We start from the raw sequence: 7,931 nt of genomic DNA, 5'->3' as shown, positions 1-7,931 counted from the left end.
GGCACTTAGGTCGGGAGAAGACCTATGGCTCGGCGAGCTCGATGTACTGGTGGCCCAAGATGTATAAGTGGGTCGGCACCTATGTACGCACGTGTGAGACGTGTCAACGGACAAAGTCCGCGCCGAGCACGGCAGCGCCATTGGCGAGTTTGTCTGTCCCCGAGGGATGATGGCAGTCGATAAGTATGGACTTTGTGTTTGGCCTTCCCAAGGATAAGGTGGGAAAAACGGGTATTGTGGTCTTTGTAGATCGATTGAGCAAGATGGCTCATTTAGTGGCGGTGCCAGACACAATTAATGGTGAGGGTACAGCTTTGCTGTTTTTAGACCGAGTCTTTCGCCAACATGGCTTGCCTGAGGCAATTGTCTCGGATCGAGACCCGCCCTTCACCGCGAAGTTCTGGACGTCCCTCTTCAGAGTGCGCGGCACTCGTTTGGACATGTCCACAGCGGACCATCCGCAGACCGACGGTCAAACCGAACGCGTGAATCGCGTTGTGGAGGATACCCTCCGAAGCGTATACGCTGAGGCGCCAAAACGCTGGAGCCAGATGCTCCCACTCGTTGAGCTCGCATTAACTAATGCTGTGCACGCCTCGCCAGGCTACACTCCGTTCTATGTGAACGGCTTGGTTAACCCTCGCGTCCCACTGACGCCGCCTCGCAGTGGCTCAGGGCTTGATGGGGGAGGGATAGCCGAGCGGCTAGCTGACGTCAGCCCTGTGCGGTTCGCAAGCAAGTCGTTGCCTTTGTCTCTTTGAGACTAAGCGTAATGTTTCAAGTACGCGACGCTATGGCTGAAAGCCAAGACACGCAGAAGGAGCATGCAGATGCCAAGGGCAGACGCAATGTTGAAAGGTTTGAGGTCGGTGACTAAGTTTTATTAAACGCTAAAAACCTACCTACTCATGCAGTGTCTGCAGTCTTCAAGACGCAGTTGAGACCTCGGTTTATGTGACCGTTCAAGGTCGTGGCCAGAAAGGGCCTAGCGTATACGCTCAACCTTCCGAAGAAGATGCGCTCGCATCCAGTCTTCTATGTCGGCTTGCTTAAGCCATATCAAGACCCTGCTCAGGTGAGCGCGGAGGTGTTGGCACCAACGGTGGCTACAACCACGGACAGCTGCAGGGCAGCAGGTGGAAGAGCTCTTCCACGGGAGGCTGAGCGACAGCAAGTGGTGGACCCACAGATGGCTGATCAACAGCATGTGGCAGAGCCACAGGTCGCGGAGCAAAGTGCTCAAGATGCAGGAGCAACGCAAGCTGAACGTTCAGCAGAGCGACTGGACGCTCAAGGTCCGAGATCTGGCTGTGAGTCAACAGTGGTGACGCTAACCTATCCACAAGGTGGATAATCTCTTCGAGATGGACCGATGGGCTGTGAATGTGAACATTCACGTCGTAGACGCCGGCGTCGTATGGACGCAGACGCCGTTCCGGCAAGTGCTGACTCCCCCCGCGAGAGCCCAGCTGAGGCAAGGCCTCCTCCTGCTCTGCTCGATGAGCAGGGTGAGCTCCACTTTCACGTGGAGCGCCTTGTGGCGTGACGTAGACGCCAGGGTCGTACCCAGTACTTGGTGAAGTGGAGGGGTTACCCCCAATCACAGAACTCATGAGAGTTTGAGGTTATCCTCCGGCAAGATTTCCCTGACGTCGTTGACGCTTACATCCGGGCACATCATGTGCCGAAGCGCCACCATGGCGTGCGACAGCGTCGCCAGCCGCTGGTCGCCTCCCACTAGAGTGGGGAGCGATCAGGTCAGTAGTTGAGCTCAGGCTCTGACCAGTGGCTGCAGCAGCCAGCTCGTACTTATGAGAGGTGCTCGCAGCGGGAGCAGGAGGTGGAGAGACCTCGTGGTGTTAGGGTCCTGAAGGAAGTAGGTACTTCGTGTTGTGCTGAACAAGGTTCCGGCACAAGAGTCTCGATAGACGCATAGTTGTTTTGAAACGACTTGCTCAATGAGCATGATCCAAATGTGGATGCGCTGTAACAGCGAAAGTGGTGTCCCAGACAGAGATCGAACCACTGGCCTTTGGCTTGCCAGACCGGAGCTCTACCATTGAGCTGTAAGGACGATGCCCATACGTCAGTCCGAGAACGGACAACTCATGGTATGAGAGGGCTGCGCCCTGAACCACCGACCTGTGGCTTCCAAAGCCAACGCTCGACCACCGAGCTGAAAGGGTGTTGCCCTTAAGCTTGTTCATTCAAGGACAACAGTTCATGGAGCGAGAGGGATATGCCTTGGTGCCACTGACCTGTGGCTTCCAAAGCCAACGCTCGACCACTGAGCTAAAAGGGTGTTGCCCTTAAGCTTGTCCAAGCGTGAGCAATCGTTCATGGGACGAGAGGGCGACGCCCTGGTGGGATTGAACCACCCACCTATCGCCTGTGAAGCGATTGTTCAACCGCTGAGCTGTTGTCGACGACTCGGATGAGTCAAGAGCATAGCTCTAACCGGTTTGCAACTCTTGGAGTAGGCGCGGAGCGCGAGCGTAGGTCTGAGACCGCTTGAGAGCAAGATGCGCGCTGCGCTTGGAGCATTGGGCCGTGGGCCGACGACGAGAAGCTGAACATCAACGATGCGTAGGCGTTTGTGAGCTCACGGAGCTGTACAACGCTGGTGTAAGGTGAAGTAACCTCCGCCGTCTTAACAAGACGTGACCTCGCTGAGGAAAGTTTCGAGAGCGGAATGTTCTCATCTTAGTGGGGAGAGTGTAACGGGGCTACATGGTGTGGAACCCACAGGGGTACGACGTACCCGGAGAGTTAACAAACTCTCAGTACATAAGCTGGAGAGTTAACAAGGTCTCTCAGTACGTTGGCCGAAAGCCACACGCTATGCATTTGATTAGGTTTAACTATGCTAGATAGTTAAACAGATACATTTACCCCTAGGCGGCTCGGCCGCAATAATAGTAAATAAAACACTTCTGGTTTTGAAGCATAAAAGTTAAGGTGTTAACTTTGAGCCCTGGTCTTGGGCTGTAAGTGTCCTTTGGATAAGGAACTTAGTATTAGTGACTCTTTGAGTCGAACGTCTTCCTCTGACGCTAAAGCTACGGCAGCCCCGCTGCAGCCTACCATGTTGTTCTGCAGAACATCCTTGCGAGGAATCGACGTTTGCGCCGGAATACTGGCCGTATTTAGCTTGTTAAAAGCATGAACAATGCGCCACTTGCTGTTCGGCTTTCTGACACAGAACGTGGGTGTCGAGTGCGGAGGCTTACTCTCACGCACCATCCCTGCCTCGTGTTTCGCACGGAAGAATGCGTCAATGACGTCACACTGCTCTCTCGGCAAAGGTCATTGCCTTGTTACGCAGTATTTGGTTCCAGGAGCCAGGTCAATTTCGAATGCGCCGTTCGTGTTTCAAGCCCAATTGTCGTCTTTCATCCTTCTTTTCTGTGAAGCATGACCACACAACGGTAGATCAGTGTAATAGCAGGTATCAACGGTTTGGTGAGGAGCATACCACGCTGCGAAGCAAACTTGGAAAAGATTTCCTTGTTCTTAAACCTGAATTCGAGTAACTTGACAGTCTTTACGATACCTGTTGCTACCAATGTGTTGATGCAATGTCTCCAAACCACGCATTTATCTCGTACCTCCTCTGCAGTCCAGTTTAAGCATCTCTTAGCAACGGGCGCTTCAGCCTCCTTCATCGTCGCCTCATGTTAATTAGGTCTAACGCTAAGGCAGGACGACACGTCCGATATCGCACCATGCGACTCTCTAGAGATTGTTGTATTCGCAAGTAAGACTGTCTCCCTAGGAGAGTTCGTAGCTCATCGGGCATTCCCTCCACGCTCGTTGAATACGCACTGTCCTCGAATAAATCACTGGTAGTGGGCGCTAGAATTCTGCAAAACCGATAAAGCAGCTCTAATCGAATTAGACAGGGATACATTTACTTTAGTTGCCCCAGTTGCCCCGAGTTCCAATCTAAGGGCAACTGGGACACAAAGAAGCGATCCTGATTGGCTGAGTAAGTTGCCCCAGTTGACCTACCCCCGAATGAAACATCCCCTTAGGACCTAAGGACCGTCACGTGCCGTATTGTGCAATATTAACTTAATACCGGCACCCTCCGATTCTTAATACCGGCACTTTGCCGCAATGCAGCTATCTATGTTACTTAGCGTTGTGTAGTTTGTTGAGTTGACCGAAATATTCTGCCTGGAATATACCTTTTAATGCCAGCGACGTCAAGCCTGTGCGACGGTCGTTCAATTCCCAGGTAGAGGTTTTAAAATGTCATTACTAAAATTCCTTGGGTTGACGGATGCGAGTTGTGATGGCATTACGGGTCTACTATCTCTCTCTGCTTGTACGACCTCCATTTCTTCAATAACGTACTCCACAAATTTGCCAAGCCGCCACTGTGTCGATTGCCTCTCAGGCTGCGTTAGAGAATTAAGATAGTTTCTTACAAACCTTCCCTGGTCTTGCACAAAATTACCAAGGTCGTGCTCCTTGAGCCAAAACTTGTCCGTCACTACATCGGAGCCCGAGACGAAAAGAAGAAGGGCTAAATCTGGGATCAAAAGTGGACACTCGCACTTCGCGAATCTGGCGGATTCGCAGCATACCGATGTTTTTGTGGGAAGGTAACGGATTGTTTTGAGAAGTCTGACCGGAAAAGTAGGTTGCTTTCTCGTCGTAGCTCAGTGCTTGATATTCTGCCCACTTTAAGCTATGCGCTGTTGTGTTGTGATCTTTGTAGTATTGAGGTCGATACGGCGGCTTGTAAAACTTTTGATTCTGCGTTCGTTTTCTCTTGCCGTTTCCCGTCTGTTCTCAGTTCTCAGTTGTGGTGTAGTAGAACACACAAATATCGTCAGATGTGGATTCCTTACACAAACCACAACGAATCGCCGAGTTATATCGGCGGTTTGTATGGCCTGCGCAGAGGGTGGTCCCCTCGCGGTCCGGCCCTTCCGGGACAGACGAGTGGCTCGCTTCCACCCGGTTCCGACTAACCAAGTCAGATCACTTCCGAGGCTCCGCCGAGTTTGGTTCGGCTGAGCTCGTTCACAACCCTGTGCCCTCCACCAAAGGATGGACGACGGCGCGCGAGCGCTTTTACAGGTCACCGAGCGCAGAGGCAGCTCAGCTAGAGGTGTTACGGCACCCGGGCTATCCGACATACCGGCCCGCTGAGTATGCGGGACTTTCTTTCGCGCGTAGCGAGCCTTGTCCTACCCGGACCGACCTAATCTCTTGGCGCTACCAGTCAATACCCTACAAGCTATGCCTCTCGAGTATTGACGGCAGGCATAATCCAGCCCTATGCAGGGACTTACCGGAAAAGTGTACACGTGTCTTGGACTAGGAAAATTCTGCTCTGTTATCTTCTGGGAGCCCTTTCGGCTCCCCCTATTTAATCCTATGCTTCTCATACAAATATCTAATGAAATGTAGTCGTTTTGGATCTCTACCGACCCTTCAGCTGAGTTCCGGCGACCGTTGAGCTCAGCGGCTGTCCGGATAGCATATCCGGACAGATCGCCGAGTACTTACCGTGATCCTTGGCTCCTAAGCTCTGGGTTATCAGACCGAGCCGATTCTTGACCTAAAGTAGGTCGGCGTATGGTCGAATCTGGAAATCCCTACACCACAATGCTGTGTAGGTTTCGTATTGGAGTGAGTACCTTGGGTTGCTTGCGCCTCGGCATGGGAACCACCGGTGGTTCCGTCAGGAGTCTCCGCGTTTCCTCCAGATCCATCGTCACTACCGTCGCCGTCCGGCGTATTCACCACCCGTACTTGAAAAGCAAATTGTACCACCACTGTTCTAGCTGAGCCATCGCTGTGTTGAAATCACTATCCGGAAATTGGACAAGTCCACCACTAATTCGTCCAAACGCCTGCTGGGTACGTCGATACTTCTCCGCTTCAGTGAGATTTGAAGCGTTTGTAGATACGCTGGTCTTGTATATCTTAGCCATGAAAGGCTTTCTTACCTCGACCAGGTTCCCTGGTACAAGCCTGCTCTGTCTAAACCACCTACACAAATTCCAACAACAACACATCATGGCAAACATTAGTCAAAACCTGGTCAAAACCTGAACAAAACCTGGAAACACCTGGATGCAATGCTGGAGAATGGGAAGATCAGCGGATTACCACTCGCATTCCTGTACACCATAGCATGGCGACATGGAAGCTTCATCGTCTGGGAGAACTCGCAATCGCACGTCAAGTTATCCTTCTCAAGAGGGTACTCGTGGTCTTCGTACTGGACATTGATGGTGGAGCCGTTGTCCTTGAACGAGTAGCTGTCTGCTACGGCTGGGTCTGTCGGTACGTCGTACTGTGTTTTAATTGCTGCGGCTACCCATCGCGTTGTCATCCCCAACACCACGTTCATCTGCTCTGGATAAGAGGCGTCCCGCAAAGTACCAGGCATCTCGACCTTCGATTTGTACTCTTCTTCCTTGCGGTGCTGGATGTTTAGAAGAAGCTTGAGTCTGGCTCGAATCGTGAGTTGACCTTTTTATTGCCGCTTGAGTTTGCCGAAAAAACTTTCAACTCGGTTGTTTGTGTGATTTCCAAAGTGAGGCAAGTCCACACGATACGCCATTACCCACATTTCACAGCAATCATTCCAATTCTTGTCAAAGTATTCCCAAAGCTCTGTGCGGCCGTCTCTGTAAGGTAAACGTTTGACCCATCACGATGCCAAGTACCATAAAGTACCACGGTGGTCTACAGAGAGGCGACCACGAAAATCGCATGGTAATAGGGATCGGGCTACTGCATCTATATATCTGAGATAGATGATATACAAATTGAAAGTACATTGAATAGTGAAGGTGCATCAATTTGTCAAAGTAATTATCGCATTTATTAATTAGTGCTGACAGCTCAGTCGTTAAGACGGCTAGCTTATTGAGGGCCCTTCGGGGAGCAGGGTTGTCGCGATTTCGAGTCCGCTTGATCACGTTAATTCTCCGCACTAAATGGTAAGTAATGCTTTCTATTCAAAGCTCAGTCAAAGCATCCAACTAACACTCTTTTGATCTAAACCACAACCGAACAAACAATGTTGGCAGACATAGCTGGCTCTGATATCGGCTTGCCAGGTTTTGATTTGGGCGCTTTTGTTGCACTTGCCGCAGCCTCTTCTAACTTCGCCTGCGTCAGCCATTGGCCACCCAGCTCGACTCGATTGCGCTTCGTCGATCTCTTCGGCCGTAGGGGGAGCCTGAGAACCTCATGTTTGACCGTCGACTTTACGTGCAGACATGTTGCAAGGTGCACGTGGCTTGGAACTCCATTCTTGTTGTCGACACCTAGTCTATTGCTCATGTTTACCAAAGAAAGCGAAAAAGTTCCGCATGCTTTGAATCCAGCCTTGATGTTCCGGTCAATTTTGCTGCTCGTCCACGCCATGCTCGCCAAGCGTATCGCTGTCGTCTTGTCAGTCGTGTAGCGTCCATCGTCGTCCTCCTCCAGCATTCCGTAAAACAAGTTGCATAACTTTACCTTGAGTGTGGCAAAGACAATGTGGGTTGCATTTGGCGGCAGCAAAACGAGCAGGATGTCCAAATCCGAGGCCTTTTTTACCACCCCCGCGGAGTAGTGAGAGCTGCATCCGTCCAGTCCAAGCAGCAGCGGCCGCTTCACGGAACTTGGTACCGATTCCGCGAACAATTGCAGCCACTTCTCAAACAAAGACGTATTGATGAAACCTGAGCTAGACGTAGTAATTGAAGCCCCTGGTATATCACAGTTCTTCATTATATCCCATTTAACCGTCTTTCCCGGCAGGATGAAGGCGGGTGGCACGACAAAGCCAGCACTGCTTCCACATGCTACAATAGTCAGGTGAAAATAAATAGCAGGATCCACGCTCCCCACGTTAGAGGATCCACGCACCGCCACCACTTTTTTGCTCTTGTTTCGTGTTTGAAAAGACAGTTTGC

General features: G+C 51.4%; 2 pseudogenes across 2 annotated transcripts; both read right to left on the bottom strand.

Moving 5' to 3' along the window:
• Window positions 1–2,002: 2,002 nt before the first annotated feature.
• Window positions 2,003–2,074, bottom strand: PITG_28915 (annotated as a pseudogene). Its single transcript has one exon. The product of its transcript is annotated as a tRNA-OTHER (tRNA).
• Window positions 2,075–2,353: 279 nt separating this feature from the next.
• On the bottom strand, window positions 2,354–2,424 carry PITG_28914 (annotated as a pseudogene). Its single transcript has one exon. The product of its transcript is annotated as a tRNA-OTHER (tRNA).
• Window positions 2,425–7,931: the final 5,507 nt, after the last annotated feature.

This window comes from Phytophthora infestans, genomic scaffold, assembly GCF_000142945.1.
Source record: "Phytophthora infestans T30-4 supercont1.48 genomic scaffold, whole genome shotgun sequence".
Lineage (NCBI taxonomy): Eukaryota > Oomycota > Peronosporomycetes > Peronosporales > Peronosporaceae > Phytophthora > Phytophthora infestans.
The sequence above is the reverse complement of the archived record's forward strand: the minus strand, read 5'-3'. Positions and strand labels throughout refer to the sequence as shown.